This window comes from Callithrix jacchus, chromosome 10 (genome assembly GCF_049354715.1).
Source record: "Callithrix jacchus isolate 240 chromosome 10, calJac240_pri, whole genome shotgun sequence".
NCBI lineage: Eukaryota > Metazoa > Chordata > Mammalia > Primates > Cebidae > Callithrix > Callithrix jacchus.
The window spans coordinates 4969776-4988083 of record NC_133511.1 but is presented as its reverse complement, the minus strand read 5'-3'; the positions used below and the strand labels follow the sequence as shown (position 1 = coordinate 4988083).

At 36.6% G+C, this 18308-nt stretch overlaps 1 long non-coding RNA gene across 2 annotated transcripts in view; it reads right to left on the bottom strand.

The window, feature by feature from the left end:
- The window catches only part of LOC118145585 (uncharacterized), a 41414-nt gene that overhangs the window by 12215 nt on the left and 10891 nt on the right, over nucleotides 1-18308 (bottom strand). For both annotated transcript variants that reach the window (XR_013522985.1, XR_013522986.1), the window contains exons 3-4: nucleotides 8240-18300; nucleotides 6699-7892 (exon numbers count right to left, since the gene is read on the bottom strand). This is a non-coding gene — a long non-coding RNA (uncharacterized LOC118145585). The remainder of the gene's footprint in view (nucleotides 1-6698; nucleotides 7893-8239; nucleotides 18301-18308) is intronic.

The following is an 18308-nucleotide window of genomic DNA, read 5'->3' as shown; positions in this document are numbered from 1 at the left end:
GTTAAATGAAAAAAAAAAAAAAAAAAAAAAACAAAGGATGCTACCCTCAAGAGAAACAAGGCTCCCTAGGTGCATGTACCTCTGACATTCTCTCCCCTGAGAGACTCAGAAAGGATTGCCCGAAAAAGTGCCATCTAATCTTAGACTTGGAGGATAAATAGAGAGCAGGATGAAAACAGGAAGGAATGAGAAGGTGGGGGCTGGAAATACATAGATCCCGAAGTAGGGGCTTTCTAGAAATTAAATGAAGGGTAGAATATTTTGAATGTAATGAGCAAGGTGGGAACAGCATCAGAAGGTGAGGCTGAATGACAAGGCCTACATTGGAATCAGCTGAGAGGTTTCATGGTCAAATCTAGATATTGGAACATTCTTCAATATGAAGAATAGAAGAGAAGGGACAAAAAGAAGGTTTATAAGGTTCTTAGGGTAATTAAGAAAGAAAGGATGTTGGCCTGAATAGAAGTAATGGACAATTAGAATTAAGAGAAGTTGTCAGATTATGAAAATGTTTACTAAATAAAATTAATGCAGTGTGAACTGAGCTGGGGAATAAAATATAAAGAAGGCAGAAGTTTAATATCACCAGGTTTGGCTGCCTTTCTGAACTTGGAGGTTAACTTTTATTTATTACTATATGGAGGAGGGAATGAAGAATGGAAATAGAAAAAAATGAGCACTTCATCTTTAAAAGTTCAATTGAATGAGGTTGTGGGATAATTTTAAGTGACGTCTCATTGTTAGATATATGGGTTTCCATGTGGGGATGTGCATCTGGGCTGATCTATACATTTGAGTCATTTATTTATTATTTTAAGCTTATAAGTGATGCTATGAGAATCTATAGATTATGAAAAGTGATCTCAGGCCAAACTTAAGTTTTCTTTTAATTAAAATTAATCTATTTCTTTAATTGACAAAAAATTCTATAATTATCATGTACAAAATGATGTTTTCAAATATTGATATAATGTAGAATACCTAAATAGAGCTAATTTACATATGCATTACACATATGCTTAGCATTTTTTTGTTATTATGACACTTAAAATGTACTCTGTCAAACACTTTTAAAGAACACATTATTAACTACTGTCACTGGGTTGTACAGATTTCTCAAACTTATTTCTCCTATCTAATTAAAACTCTGTTTCCCTCGACCAACATCTCCCCAAACTTCCTGCCTTCTCCCAATCACCACCATTCTTCCTACTGCTTTTATAAGTTTAACATTTTTAGATTTAACACATTGATGGGCTCATATGGCATTTGTCTTTTGGTGCCTGGCTTATTTCCCTTCATATAATGTTCTCCATATTCATCAATATTGTCACAAATAACAGGATTTGATTCTTTCTTCTAGAGCTGAATAGTGTTGCATAATGTATATAAACTACATTTTCTTCATCCATTTATCCCTCTACAGACATGTAGGTTGATTTTATATTTTGCCTATTTAAATAACGTTCAATAAAAATGGAAGTGTACATCTTTTCAACATATTGATTTCATTTTAAATACATATACTAAATATTTGGGTTTCTAGGTCACACATTAGTTCTATTTGAAATATTTTGAGGATTTCCATATTGTTTTTCATTATGACTGTACCAATTTATATTTTCAACAACATTATAATGAGTTTTCTTTTTCTCTACATACTTTGCAACACTTGTTATCTTTTGTCTTTTTGATAATAAACATTCTAACCATCCTAACAAGTGTGAGATGCTGTCTCATTGTGGTTTTAACTTTTCTGGTAATTAGAGATGTCGAGCATTTTGTACATACCTGCTGTCCATTTATTCATCTTCTTTTGAAAAATGTCTATTCTGGTCTTTGGCTCATTTTTTAATATTTGCTTTCTTCCTATTGAATCATTTGTGTTTCTTATATATTTTGAATATTATCATCTTATCAGATATATGGATTGCAAATATTTACTCCCATTCTGTTGGCTATCTCTTCACTCTCTTGTTTACAGCCTTGGCTGTACAAAAGCTTTTTTAGTTTGATGTAATCTCATCATTAATTATGCTTTTGTTGCCCACATATTTGATGTCATATCCAAAAATCATTGTCTAGACCAATGCCATTAAGCTTTCCAGTGTTTTCTTCTAGTAGTTCCATAGTTTGTTATGTTTATGATTTTAAGCCATTTTTACTTGATTTTTGGAGATAAGGATCCCGTTTCAATCTTCTGCCTGTGAATATTTAATTTTCCCAGTACTGTTTATTGAAGTGATTGTCCTTAACCTATTGTGTGTCTTTGAAACTTTTTTCAAAATAAATACACTGGAAATAACTGGTTATATTTTGGGGGTTTTTGTCATGTTCTGTTGTTCTCTGTGTTTGCTTTTATGCCAGTACCATGCTAGTTGGATTACTATAACTTTGTAGTATGTTTCAAAGTTAGGGTGTATGATGCTTACAGCTTTGTCCTGTTTACTCAAGAGTGCTTTGGTTATTTGAATTTTTTTGTAATTCCATGTGAATTTTAAGGTTGATTTTTCTATTTCTATAAAAAATGCCTTGCAATTTTAATAGGAATTGCATTGAATTTATATATGTCTTGGGTATTATAGATGTTTTAATAATATTATTTTTTCCAATTCATGAACACTGGATATCTTTTTATTTTTGTGAGTCTAATTCAGTTAATTCTATTAATGTTTTATAGTTATCAATATGTAGTTTTTTAGCAAGCTTGGTTAAATTTATTTCTTATTATTTAGTGGAATTTTTATAGCTATTACGAATGGAACTTTTTCTTTATTCAATATTTTAGATAGTTTGATGTCACTATAAAAGTAATCCTGGTTTTTGCATATTGTTTTTATATCTTCCACCTTTATTGCATTTGTGTATTAGTTCTAACAAATTTTGCTGGAACTTTTAGGATTTGTTTTACATATAAGATTATGTCATCCATAAGCAGGAACATGTTAACTTCTTCCTCTCCTATTTTGATGTCTTTAATTTCTTTCTGTTTTCTAATTGCTCTGGCTAGGACTTCCAATAATACATTGAAAAGAAGTGGTAAAAGTGGGTATGTTTGTTTTCTTTCTCATCTTTGAGGAAAAGCTTTTATCTTTTCACCATTGAGAATGATGTTAGCTGTGTCTTTGTCATATGTGCCGTTTGTGTTGTAAACCTCTTTAGTTTAATTGCTTATTACATTTCACCACATATTCATTCAGTCAACCCTGTATTAGTTTACTGACCATGCCAGCAGTTAAACAGAACTGCAGAACTCAGGCGGACTAGATATTCCATACCCCTGTGTACTCTCTGCAACTCTTCACATTCTCTGTTCCAACACTGACACTGAATCGTAAGATCGGTGTTTTTGACTGCTCTTCTGAGAAGCTTCTATAATCTCACCTCCTCCAATTTTCTCATCTTTTCTGAGTTGGTTAAGCATCTTATCTGTGTTTTCTTAAGAAGCTCTTTGTCAGCTGTCACGTAATGTAGTTTAATGATTTAGGAGTAGGGCTCTGGATTCTGAACACTTGAACTTCCATTCCTACTCCCCAGTTACTGTAAACTCTGTTTTCTTTTCACAGGATTATGCTTAATTGCTTAAGTAACTTATGTGTGAATGCTTCCTTTTCCATACAAAAGAGGTTAATATACATTTCACATGGAGTTTTTGTGAAATTTCAGTAATGCACTTGACATGATGGGGTCTCAACATACATTAACCATCATTAGTGAAAGTGTGTCATGGTTAACACTACAGAAGTGGTGTCAAAATAGGATTTGAACCCTAATTCATGTCATTTGGGTCAACTTATTATTTAAATGACTTATAAAACAGATAAAATAATCACTATTCCACTGACTAATGGTGAGGGTCTAGTATACTATTTGTAAAATACTTAGAAGAGAGATTTCTAAATAATAATGATAATTATAAGGACGATTGACACTATTTTATATGGATTCCTTTTTTAATCACAATAACTACATAGGAGATGTTACCTTTATTAAATGCTATTAGGTAACTTCTCTCCTGTTTTGTAACTTCCATGTGTCTTTCTTATAATGGTTGAGTTCATATGTCAATAATGAATCAAGATAACCTGGAAAATGAGTCTGGTGCTTCTGAGCCAAATATTTTGTTTAATGTCCTGACATATTTTCTTTAGAAAATGTATTTTGTGTTAAAGCTATCTTTTTATCTAGATGAACTGGATAAATATCTTTATAGAGTTAACAGAAAAGAGAGGAGATATCTGGCTTTTCCATATACAACCTGTACAAATGGTATCTGTTGTAATGAAATGAAAGATTTATTACATATATATGTATAATATGTAACATTTTTCTTTTTTCAGGACTACCTTGTCTTATGGGGCGGTATTCAGTTTCCAATTGGCTAAAAGGCTGAGTCCTTGAGTTCATACTGTGCATAGAAATAATTAATAGTAGAGGGTTTGTAGTAAGAGATACTCAAACCTAACCCTAAATTCTGTCATTATTAAAGTATGTCTCTTTCTGCATGTATATTAAGTGCTCTAGCTTCCTAATCATCAGTCTTACCACCTATAAAATGGGGACAATTCCAGTCCTTTGTCATAAGACTGTGTAAGACTAGAAGCAATGTAATGCCAGGCATCACATGCCAACAACTTCCAAGATATTAGGTCTCATCCAGAACTCTCTCCTCTGAGCTCCAGATTCATTTAGCTGTAGCAGCATATTCAACAATTTCACTACAGTGTTTCACCAGCATCACAAAATGAACGCAGCTAAAATTAAACACTTTGTTTTCCGGAACAAACCTGTTCCACTTTTCACCCTTTTCCATTTAAGTGAAAAGAACTAAAATGAACCAAGTTTTTGCCACCAGAATGTAACTGGTTTCTTCACCAGTTAATAGGAGTAATTAATAGAGATCCTGACACATAGCAGATACCTCATTAATATGGGATGAATAAGCAGATAATGTATATGTATGCAATAAAGAGTAGTTTTCCTAAATATTATTAGGAAATTGGAATTACCCAGTGCTTACTCATTTCTGTGCATTTCAAAAATATGATCAGGAGAACTCCTATAAAATGTTTAAATTTTATAACTTTTCAAAACTTTTGATCCAGATTAAATCATGAGTATTATTAGAGCCTGAATGTTCTCTGATCCACGTTTTTCAGGGATAGACATAATTTTCCATTGACTTTACGCTGAAATCCGCCATCCTGAACTACCTAGAGTTTACCAATAATTACATATGATTATGAATACAAAGCCACATAAATTATTCAAACCTCACTATACAAAACCAACTTTCTCAAAAAGCCTTCCTCCATGGGGAAGATGGTTTCTGTCAGCGGCAAGCACATGCTAGCATATTTGTCCAGAATTTTAGGCCAGGCTGCATTCTTATTAGTATTTATACTGGTCCTTTGCTGGTATTTTGCTTTTTCTCAAACCTGGGATGGCATGGGAAAATAAAGTCTAGATTTTAAAAAGGCAGAGATAATGGAACAAATAGTAAACGCATTTGTAGCAATAAGGGCTTCAAAACGATTTTAGCAATCCCAGATATATACAGTGCTCATATGTAATGAGCACTAAATTCTAACTGAAATAACGTATCTGATTGCAAAGCTGTGGCAGGAAGGAGGCAGCTGCAGATCCCTGCAGGAGGCGTCCAGGGAATCTCTGACCTCTATCTGCATTTGGATTCTCCCGAGTGATGGGTCCCAGGACACTTTGGGTACACTAGCCCAGCAGACCAGGAAGCTGGTTAACAGGGCTATTACAAGAGGTATGGGCCTTGCTCAGGTCTTTGTATATGGTTATCATTCTGAGGGTTTCCAGCAGAGCACTGGATTATGAAGTGCAGGATAAGAAGAATCCATGTTTTTGTTTGTCACTTTTTTTTTTTTTTGAGATGGAGTTTCGTTTGCTCTTGTTACCCAGGCTGGAGTGCAATGGCGTGATCTCGGCTCACCGCAACCTCCGCCTCCTGGGTTCAGGCAATTCTCCTGCCTCAGCCTCCTGAGTAGCTGGGATTACAGGCACGCGCCACCATGCCCAGCTAATTTTTTGTATTTTTTTAGTAGAGACGGGGTTTCACCATGTTGACCAGGATGGTCTCGATCTCTTGACCTCGTGATCCACCCGCCTTGGCCTCCCAAAGTGCTGGGATTACAGGTGTGAGCCACAGCGCCCGGCCTGTTTGTCACATTTAACAAACCGATATAATAAATTAATACAGATATATAATATAAATATATTATATGCATGTAATGCAGTATATATAAATCACAGTGCCAAGAGTGTGATTTAGTCAGAGATAGCCTTGTAAATCCCTACCTGCCATGGCAATTGTTTGACCCTGTACCACTCCCTTTCTTTTTGCATCAATGTAAGAGATGCCAGAGCAGATTCCTGAGGGATTTCTATTTCATCAGATAACAGATAAGACTCAAATTGAAATTTTTATCTAAACTCCCGATTTCCGCATTTCTTTCTGTTGCACTGCGGGGCTAATAGATACTCTCTTGGGCAGCAGACTGCACTATAATATTTATAATTTTGTAATAAAATCATCTTTTTAATGATAATTTTACTATTGAATATAAGATAGAAATTCTAATTTCTAATTTTACCTGCAAACACTTTATATACACATGGAAACGTATAGTCATTAGGAGGTAACTATTAACTTAGGAAGTTCTCCAAACCTGTGAACAGGAAAACATGTCCTCAGACAAGGAATATGTCAGGACTCTGAATGTCTTCACATTGGCAAAATTTTCTGAAATGAGAAGGTAAAGCATATCACTGTTTAATCTATGAAAAAATATATGCTTAGAAGGTTTGATTTCCTTACATTCTATTACAACTTGCTGCACCCCCAGAAATCAGGATTTTATCATATACTTTAGCAAGATATTTACTCTAAAATATCATTACATTTGAATGGAAACAAATGATCAAAATAGAAAAAAATGCATGACATGTAACAAAACAATATAAATTGTGTATAGGATGACATTAACTTACTCAGAGTTCCTCTTCTTGACTGGGTCATGTAACCAAATAGAAATATTACGCCTGTCCATTTCTTTCATAAAAAGAAATCTTGTTATTAGATCTCAGCAAACTTTTCTTCTAACTTGTATATATAAATTCCTTTTTCTTTTCCAGAAGGTCTCGTAAGCTCCCAGGTTCTTGTACAATAACAGTCAAAAGAGATTAATACGTTTCACAAAAGATAGATCAGAATGATTATTAAAAACTTACCCCAAAGAGATGGATTATTTCCTCACATTATGAAACACAAGGTGTTGTGTTTTCAACTAGTGTTGGTTGCTCAGCGCTTTGGAGGCAAGATGTCCAGATTTACGTCAGAATCTCATACAAAGGTTTCTCCCTTTGACCTTGGACTCAGTACCATTGTCACTAGACAGCATTTCTTCATTGAATAGGAGATTTTACAATTTGTTAAAAGATATATGAAGCCTGTTTATTCTAGAAAAGGTAATAATTCACATAAAGTTTGCTTTAAAAATACCAAGATGGTACAGAAAGTAAGTGTTTAATGTGAGGTGTTTGGTGTATATATGTGTCTGTATGTGGTATGGACTAGGAGGGGACTATTACTCCAAAATGGGACGTTACCCTATTTGTGGGCACATGTACCTATTAAGTACTTAACTTGTGGTTAGTGATGCATGTTGATATGATAATACTTTGTATATATTATAATAAATATATTATTAAAATTAATTTTACCTTTCGTAAATGTAATAAAAAATTTAACATTGCACGTGGAACTCATGTTGTATTTCAGATAGACAGCACTCTGAACAGGCGTTTATTTAGTACACTCTTGCCTAGACATAGTAGAAAGTCCACATGGATAAATGAGCACACTACGGTAAAAACACAGAAAAAAAATCAAACTTTTTCTGAATACAAAAAGGCCAAATGTAACCCAAAATCATTAAGATTTTTTTCTCCAGAATGATCAGAATCTATGATTGCTTTATTTTATTTTATTTTTTGGTGGGTGGCAGGGGTCTGCTTTCTTTATCAGAAAATTCCTTTTTCTTTCAGAGTAACAATATAGTTCCTTAAGCTGAAAGTAAGTACAGCTATAATCCCTAGTGCCAAGCAGTCCTTTTCCTAGGATCTCTCTCTCTCTCTCTCTCTCTCTCAACCTTCTTAGGTGATAAACTGGGTCACAGAGGCATGAGCCATAATTTATAATTTGCGATACCCCATAGCTGAGTCAGCTTCTTCTCAGATTCTCTCAGATTCTTCTGAGTCCGCAGAATCTACAAATACTCCCAAGCTTTGTCTGTATGGAGAATTCCTGAGACTGTAAAGGAAAACCTGGAGAGGTGCTGTGCTGTCTGTATGAAATGGACAAAAGGAGAGAAACAATCGCTTTCATTAAATGCACTATTTTTTTTTAGTGGGGTCTTGCTCTCTTGCCCAGCCTGGAGTGCCAAGATATGATCATAGCTGACTGCTATCTTGAATTCCTGGGCTCAAGATATTCTCCAGCCTCAGCCTCCCAAGTAGCTAGGACCACAGATGCACCCCTGTGTGTGCATGGCTGACTGTTTTAATTCTTTCAGAGACAAAGACCCACCATGTTGCCCAGACTGATCTCTAAATCCAGGCTTCATGAAACCCACTGAGATTACAGGCTGGAGCCACAGTGACAGCCATAAATGCACAAATATTTAAAGCACTCGGTGGCTGGAGTGGAGATAGTGGTAACCTTTACCACAGATGCTATCAGCAAGAAAGGGTTCACATGGCTTCAAACAGATACCAGTGCTCATTGAAACCATGATAAAATGTAGATGCATTATTTCCTTATTGATTGATTCTAATATCTATTTGAGATTTACTACAATTTCCACTAAAGCCACAGAATACAATTAGTTGTAAAATAACATAGTTAAGAAGTAACTGCTTGTACTCTTGTTGAAAAACCTATATATGAAGCATATTTGAAAATAGAATTAAAGCTTTAAAAACATTATAAGTTGATGTTTTCAAAATAGTATCACTGTAATCATAGTATGGAAGGGAAAGAAGCTTTGATACATTCATTTTTACTGGAGCCAAGGGCATCTCTTGGTTTTTATGAAATTAGATTTGAACTTGAATATAAGAAATGTTTGAGTAGGTATAGAAGAAAAAGAAGAAGAAAGGGGGTAGGAGTTATTCTAGTTTCCTTAAGTTTCTTGAGCAATCATTCCAGATATGTCCTGGTTCTTGCTCTGGGCTCTTGAAAGAGAGGCAGGCAGTGTCTTTTGACAGCGGTTAGCTAGAAGAGGTCTTAAAAAAGCAAAACTGTGAGGCATATGGAAGTTGAAAAGAGACTCAGGTAATCCTCGTCACTTCCTCTCCACCTCCTGCAGATCTATCCAATAAAAAGGAGAAAGGGCCGCAGACGCCTGGCTCTCACCATATGCAATATGAAAGTTTGACCATCTGCCTCCAAGGAATGGGGCTCACTTTGACATAACAAGAATGAAAGGGTTGCTTCAGGGCCTCGGCTACCTCTGCCCCATACTTGTTATTAGATGTCTGATTATATGTGCAATTAACTTAGCTATGAAGTTCTATCAGTGAGGAGAGTTAATCCTAGACATTTTGTAATGCAGCAAGAATTATATGACATGATATATGCAGAAAACTAGTCTTCGTTCTTTTCATATGTAAAGTGCTCAACAGAGATGATGATGGCAACAATGGTAGTGGTGGTGAAGATGATGATGATGACACAGTTTGGTTGACCACGAAGTTGGAGGAGTCAGGGACTTGAGTGTAGGTATTATTTGGAAAGAATTTCCAAGAAACGGAAGTGAGGGAGTGGGGAAGGGAGATGAAAGGAAGATAATCTCCCCAAAAGTTGCATTGATGAATTTATTACTGCTCTGAGAAACTGGGTTTCAATCTTTGTTAGAGATCTTCTACAATTATGTAGATTCAACCTTACTAGAAGATGGGGAATTAGAGACATTCATCAACTGACGAATGCCATTCTTTGTTTGAAATTAGCCCCCAGGAGCTGGTTCTCCCACTCCCACAATTCTTGACCCACATATGAACAGCTAAACAGCCCTCAGTCTTGATGAATATCTCCAATTTTCAAAGCAGAAAGAACCTGAGGCACAGTGGCTTGTTGTGTGACCACCACCACAGCAGAACTAAGGTCAGGCAGGCTGAAGTGGTGTGTCATGTGACAACAATGACTTTTCTCAGCTACATACTGAAAACTAACATCACATACTACATGACTTATGAAACTTAGGTTGCATTATTTATCCATTAAATTTCCTTTCTTCTGTTAATCAATATAGTTGTTAGATTGTTTTACCCTCCCTTCTCCCTTGAAATGGAGACATTGAGTCACTTTTTTGAAATCCTTGTGGAAATATGCTGTTGCTTTATCTTATGAAAAATTTTCCCTTATTTAACTTACATTTTTCTAGCATTACAGACACATGAAGAATCAGAGATAATAGGTAACATTAATATATTTCTGCTGTTCAATCGGTATTGTTGGTTTTCAGACATTAAATTTAATACAACAATTTCTCCAAGGCAGGCAGCTGACAGATAGGGAAATGAGATTCAAAGTGAATTATCGTACAAATCATTACATCAGCATAAAGTGGTAAGATTAAAACTAGTTTTGATAATAATCTTAATAAGATTTACTGACTTCAAGTCTGATCTCAGCTCTCCCAGGCAGAGGCCACAAATACAGACACCATATATGCTTGGTAGAGAACATACAGTAAGTTAATCAGATTAGGTGAACACAGGAAAACTCAGAAGGAATCATGAATGCGTCATCATGGCTCAGTACCAGGTAATTCTTTCCATCTTGAAATTCAAGGAACAGAGGCCTGAAATGCAACATATTCAAAATCTTAGAGTTTTTCACCTCTGATAAATCATTCAATGTCAAGATAAATCACACCTCTGAGAGCCAAGGAAATATCACTGGACTCAATGGATTCTGTGGGTCACCAGTTTTTACATCTGTTCCAGCACTCGTAGTCGTTCCATTACCGGATCATGGATCCATGAGGTGAGACTGCTCTCTACTCCATGGGTACGTAATCAGTCTCTCTGAGACTCTGTTTTCCCATCTGCAAAACGGAACTGATAATGCCTGTATTTATCCTAGGGCTGCCATGAAAAATCACTACAAACAGGGAGGTTTAAATGGAAATCCATTTTCTCACACTGCCGGAGGCGAGAAGCCGGAAATCAAGGTGTGAGTAGAGTAAGACGGTGACCTCCCTCTTCCTGTTGGTTGTCTCCAGCAATCTTGGTGTTCCCTGCTGGCAGCTACATCACTCAGTTCTTGGGTTTCGTGATTATCTTGCTTCCTTCCTGCTGCGTGTCTGTGTCTTCACATGTTGCTGTCCCTGTGAGCCTCTTTTCTTTGATAAGAACATGAGTTATGCTGGATGATTGCCCTACACCAATTCAAAATAACTTCATTGTAACTGATTACATTTGCAAGGACTGTATTTCCTAATAAGAGCACATTCTGAGTTACTGGGGTGGCAGAGAGAGGACTTGAATATGTTTTTATGGTACACAATACAACAATTCAAGAAAATAATGAAAGAGATTGTGGATATGGCAAAAAAAAAGTGAAGATTTTTAAGACATGAATCTTATAAAATTCAAGAACTAATTGCACATTAGGGAAATTAACCGAAGACAACTTGATAGAGACGAGTGTGTCTGAACCAGCTCCAAACGGTGAGGAAAACGTAGAAGAAGCAGTGCCAGAGCACAAACTGGCATTATAATTTGGCAGAAGGATTCTGATTATTCAAGGCAGATTACAGCCTGTTTTACAACAAAGACCGTTCTATGATATGAGCACTGAAACTAAAGGAAATGGTGAAAGATTGATACTGTTTAGAAAAATAATTTAGGGAGATGAAAAAGCAAAAAAGTCAGACAGAAATAACTTCGTATTTCCACAAAGATATCCTCAGTATGCCTGCTTCTCCTGCTTTCTGTTCCACCTCTTCTTCTTTTTCTGCCTCTGCAACCCAGGAGACCGCGAGTCTAAGCCATCCCTCTCTTCAGACTACTCAATGTGAAGACGATGAGGACGAAGACCTTATGATGGATGGGGCCGGCTTGGTGGCTCACGCCTATAATCCCAGCACTTTGGGAGGCCGAGGCGGGCGGATCACGAGGTCAAGGGATTGAGACCATTCTGGCCAACATGGTGAAATCCCGTCTCTACTAAAAAAACAAAAATTAGCTGGGCGTGGTGGTGCACGTCTGTAGTCCCAGCTACTCAGGACGTGGAGGTTGCGGTGAGCCGAGATCACGTAACTGCAGTCCAGCCTGGCGCCTAGCAACAGAGCAAGACTCTGTCAAAAACAAACAAACAAACAAACAAACAAAAAAACAAACAAAAACCTTATGATGGACCATTTCTACTTAATCAATTGTAGATATATTTTCTCTCTCTTAGGATTTTCTTAATAACATTTTATTTACTTTAGTTTACTCTACATTAGAGCACATAATGCATATAACACATACAATATCTGTTAATCAGTGGTTTTTGTTACTGGTGAGGCTTCCCTTCAACAGCAGGCCATTAGTAGTTAAGTTTGGGGAGAGTCATCAGTTATATGCAGATTTTTAACGGTGTGTGTGAGGGTCAGCACCTCTAAGTATTGCATTGTTCAAAGGTCAACTGTACCTTTATTTTCCAGATCCTTTACATTTTTACAGACTTTGTGTGTCTGCCTTTTAATCTGTCCATTACTAAATATAACTAATTTTTCATATTTATACATGCTCCATTTTTAATGTTTTTCTAATTATTTCTTTTTATAGAATAGCTACTTTTTGCTCCCTTTATTTAATTCCTTCATACACTTTCATTGTATATTTTATATTTGATTGGTCCAACATCTGAATGCCCTTCAAGATCTAAGTTTATAGTCTCTTGTTTCTGCTGATATACCCTCATAGCGGCTTCCTTTCCAGTGTATTTATATACTTTGTCTGTCAGTGTAGTTCATATTTCGAGTGGGCTGAAGGAGAAGAATGGCTTCTGCTTCTGCTGCTAGGCAACACACCACATCCAAGACCATGTCTGTCCATTCTCAGGGGTTTGGCTCTATCTGGTTCCAAGATGAGCCTTTCTAACTCATGTAGGTTTTATGCATCAGTTGTTATCTGTACTGCTGGTAAAGAAATCTGACACAAGGAAACCACACACCTCCTGGCTTCCTGCCTGTCCAGGCAAGCTCTTTACTGCTTCATCCTAACTCCTTCCTACTCTTCTGCAGCTTCTTTCTGTAGTCAGCCCCAACTCCCAGACATTCTTACCCCTTGCCTGTCACCACTCAGGCCACTCAGGGCCCAGCTCCTGGTTCATATGTGACAAGCAACGCCTCAAAGAACATGCCCTATTAAATTCTGGATGTTGTGGTGCATGGAGTCTCAAGGGCGAGGCTCAGGATGAGATTTTGATTTTGTAATCTGGGGTTAGTCCAAGCACCAATATTTTTAAATGGTTCCACTAGCGGAACCAATACAGATGAAGCATCTATCGCAGGGCCTGGGCCTGGTTAAACACTCGATATGAAATAGTTACTTTAGAAGCATGTTAACATGACTCTCCTACCTAGAAAGCTGCCATGGTTTCCTGTTGCCCATCTGACCAGTTTACATACGTTTCTGAGGCTGATGGTTATAAATTGTCATAGTCTAGATGCTTTTAACTCAGAATTTATTTTTCACTGACACAAACAAGCACTTTTTGTCTGCTTATCTATTTCAGATTTCCCAGCGTAGTGCCCAGCTGGAAAGAAGCGCACCTCACAGAGCAATAATGAGTGAGGAGGTGGGCTGGCTTCTCACCCAGTTCTTCAACATGTGCTTACCAAGGCTTTGAAACAACTTCTTACCTGGTCTTCCTATTCATAAAATAAAATTAATTCTTCCTTAACATACTGAAATGAAGCATAGGAAAAATATAGAAGTACCTAATGAAACAGTACATTTCAACGTGACCATGCTTCTGGGCTATAGATCATGACTGTCATAAATGAGAGATAGTGTGGCATGCCCTCTACACCTGGCATCACATCCTAGAAGGTAAGAATGATTACGATGCCTCTCCTATACGTGAGAACACAGAGGCTGAGAGATATTAAATAACTTATCCGAAATCTACAGCTCATGAACAGAAGTTGATCTTGGTACTATCAGTGTGGACTTTGGTATCTAAGTTGTATTACTTAAAATGTCCTGTAGTCCAAAAATATAAATAGGAAGATGAGTAGGAAAAACTGTAAGGGTATATGATGTTCTAAGGCTTGGAAATAGGACAGCCAAAACCCAAGCACAGGAATTTTCTATCTTCTATGTCAGAGATTCTTACAATGCCTACTCTGCTATTAAAAGTATTATGACAAACCCACAGCCAATATCATAATGAATGGGCAAAAATTGGAAGAATTCCCTTTGAAATCCGGCACTAGGCAAGGATGCCCTCTCTCACCACTCCTATTCAATATAGTATCGGAAGTTCTAGCCAGAGCAATCAGGCAAGAAAAGGAAATAAAAGTATTCAATTAGGAAATGAGGGAATCAAATTGTCTCTATTTGCAGATGATATGACTGTATATGAGACCCCATCCTCTCAGCCCAAAATCTCCTGAAACTGATAAGCAACTTCAGCAAAGTCTCAGGATATAAGACCAATGTGCAAAAATCACAAGCATTCCTATATACCAATAACAGACTTAAAGAGAGCCAAATCAAGAATGAACTCCCATTCACAATTGCTACAAAGAGAATAAAATACCTAGGAATACAACTAACAAAGGATGTAAAGGACCTCCAAAAGGAGAACTACAAACCACTGCTCAAGGAAATAAGAGACGGCACAAACAGATGGAAAAACAATCCATGTTCATGGTTAGGAAGAATCAATATCATGAAAATGGCCATACTGCCCAAAGTAATTTATAGATTCAATGTTATCCCCATCAAGTTACCAATGACATCCTTCACAGAACTGGAAAAAAAATCTTAAACTTCATATGGAACAAGAAGAGAGCCCACATAGCCAAGACAATCCTAAGCAAGAAGAACAAAGCTGGAGACATCACACTACCTGACTTAATACTGTACTACAAGGCTACAGTAATCAAAGCAGCATGGTACTGGTGCCAAAACAGAGATATAGACCAATGGAACAGAAAAGAGGCCTCGGAGGCAATGCTACACATCTACAACCATCTGATATTTGACAAACCTGATAAAATCAAGCAATGGGGAAAGGATTCCCTGTTTAATAAATGGTGTTGGGAAAACTGGCTAGCAGTGTGAAGAAAGCAGAAACTGGACTCCTTTCTGATACCTTACACTAAAATTAACTCCAGATGGATTAAAGACTTAAACATAGGACTTAACACCATAAAAATCCTAGAGAACAAATAGACAAAACCATTCAGGACATAGGCATAGGCAAAGACTTCATGACTAAAACACAAAAAGCATTGGCAACAAAAGCCAAAATAGACAAATGGGATCTGATTAAACTCCAGAGCTTCTGTACAGCAAAATAAACAATCATTAAGGTGAACCAGCAACCAACAGAATGGGAAAAAATTTTTGCAATCTACCCATCTGACAAAGGGCTAATATCCAGAATCTACAAAGAATTAAAACAGATTTACAAGAAAAAAACAAACAAACCCATTCAAAAGTGGGCGAAGGACATGAATAGTCACTTTTCAAAAGAAGACATTTATGAGGCCAACAAACATATGAAAAAATGCTCATCATCACTGGTAATTAGAGAAATGCAAATCAAAACCACATTTAGAGACCATTTCACACCGGTTAGAATGGCAATCATCAAAAATTTGGAGACAGATGCTGGAGAGGATGTGAAGAAATAGGAACACGTTTACACTGTTGGCCGGAGTGTAAAACCATGTGGAACACAGTGTGGGGATTCCTCAAGAACCTAGAAATAGAAATACCATTTGACCCAGCAATCCCATTACTGGATATATATCCAGAGGATTACAAATAGTTCTATTATAAAGACATATGCACATGTTATGTTCATTGTGGCACTGTTTACAATAGCAAAGATGAGGAACCAACCCAAATGCCCATCAGTGATAGACTGGGCATGAAAAATGTGGCACATATACACTGTAGAATACTATGCAGCCATAAAAAATGATGAATGTGTGTCCTCTGTAGGGGCATGGATGAATCTTGAAACCATCATTCTCAGCAAACTGACACAAGAACAGAAAATGAAACACAGCATGTTCTCACTCATATGCGGGTATTGAACAAAAAGAACACATGAACACAGGGAGGGGAGCATCACACACTGGGGTATGGTGTGGGAGGCAAGGGGAGGGACAGTAGGAAGTGGGGAGGTTGGAGAGGGATAATATGGGAAGAAATGCTAGATATAGGTGACAGGGGGATGGAGGCAGCAAACCAACTTGCCATGTATGTACCTGTGCAACAACCCTGCATGATCTGCACATGTACCCCAGAATGTAAAGTACAATTTTAAAAGAAGATTAAATAAATAAATAAAATAAAAAGTATTATTGTGTCCCAGATTTCACACTGATAGAAGGTGTTTTAAATCATTAAGCATGTTTTAAATATTACTGATGAAAGAATTTCTACATTCATTTATTTTAAGATAATATTACTTATGTAATGCTATTTTCCAGGTACATATTTCTGTCAATACATTGGTTCCTATAAATTATCTCCATTCTGTCTACATAACCGTCCAACTTGGGTGGCAGGTAATTACATTTCAGTCACTATAAGGACTTCCTCTTACCAGAATTATGACAAATTTGTGGAGGCTTAAGTGTGTCCTGAAATCAAGAAAAAAATATCCTTTCCAAATAAGTCTATTATTACTGCCACTGGCCTTTATCATTTCAAAATTTTAATGTTATTTTAGTATAATTTACATCAAAAAAGTACCCCTTTTAGGAACACAAATTGTTTGTTGATGATATGAGGATATTACATATAGTAACATCCCAATGAATAAGAAAGCAATTTGTCATCCAGCGAGTTTTGTCACGCCCTTTCTTCTCAACTCTTTCCACTTTCTCCTCAGATGATTAGGGATTGAATTTTTATCACTTTGTGTTAGCTTTTTAAAATCTAGGACTTAAATTGGAATCATAGGGCATGAGTTCCCTCCTATGTGGCTTCTTTCAGTCATCATAAAAGCATAATTTTTTCATTCATGGTATGGCATGTATTAGTAATTTTTCCCTTTTAAGACTGAAGAGCATTTCAGTGTATCCTGTAGTACAAGTTGTTAGTTTATGCTCCCGAATTGGATACTGCTTTGTTTCCAGTTTTTGACATCTTCCTTTTTGAGGATAGAGTGGCCCCTTGCAGTCTAGTGGCTCAGTGTTTAGATTCCCAGGACATGAGACTCAAGTTTCCTGGTTCTACATTCCCAGATACATGGTCTAATCATGGTTTCTGTCCTTGCCACTCCGACATGCTTCAAATCAGTGGTTCATGACTCTGGCCAGGGGGAAAACCCTTGTATTAAATCCTTAAGTAACAGAAAATAAATGAATCAGTACATACATTTAAAAGTAACTAAACTGAAGAGACATGATGCAGAGGCAATTTCTGGTTTGTTACATGCTCCAAATTCCAGTAGCAAGGAGCACGAGATTTATTTTGCTGCAATCGGATTAGGTCATTGGCAAAGGAAAGATAAAAACACCATGAAAAAAGCCTTAGATGAAAAGCCACATCACTGTCCTCCTACACGGTCAGTTCTACTCTCACCAAACACGTTAACTCTCAGCCTAGAGCACAGGAAGTAAAACTGGTAGCCCACATGTCAAAAGGTGAATATTTTCATAAATCTGGTTGTTATCCTGCAAAAATAATAATGTAACAGCCCAAGAAGATTTTTGGTTAAACAAAAATTGATAAACAATGTACTATGTGCATTTTGCTATTAGTCCATCTTCCATCAAGTTTATTCATAAAATAAATTAGCCACATTGAGTTCATTTCTGGGACGATCAATTGAACATGTACTTACAAAGCCAGAGACCTCTTCTTGCCTTCCCTGGTTCCTCTGTTCAGTGTTCATGAGCCATGTAATATTTTGCCTCCCATTTCTCCAGTTAATTTCTCATTCTTCTAATCAGTTGGTGTATTTTAACATTCTAAATATTCCAGTTACATATTACATACCAAGCTTCATTTTTGTCTTCCTCTCTAGAATG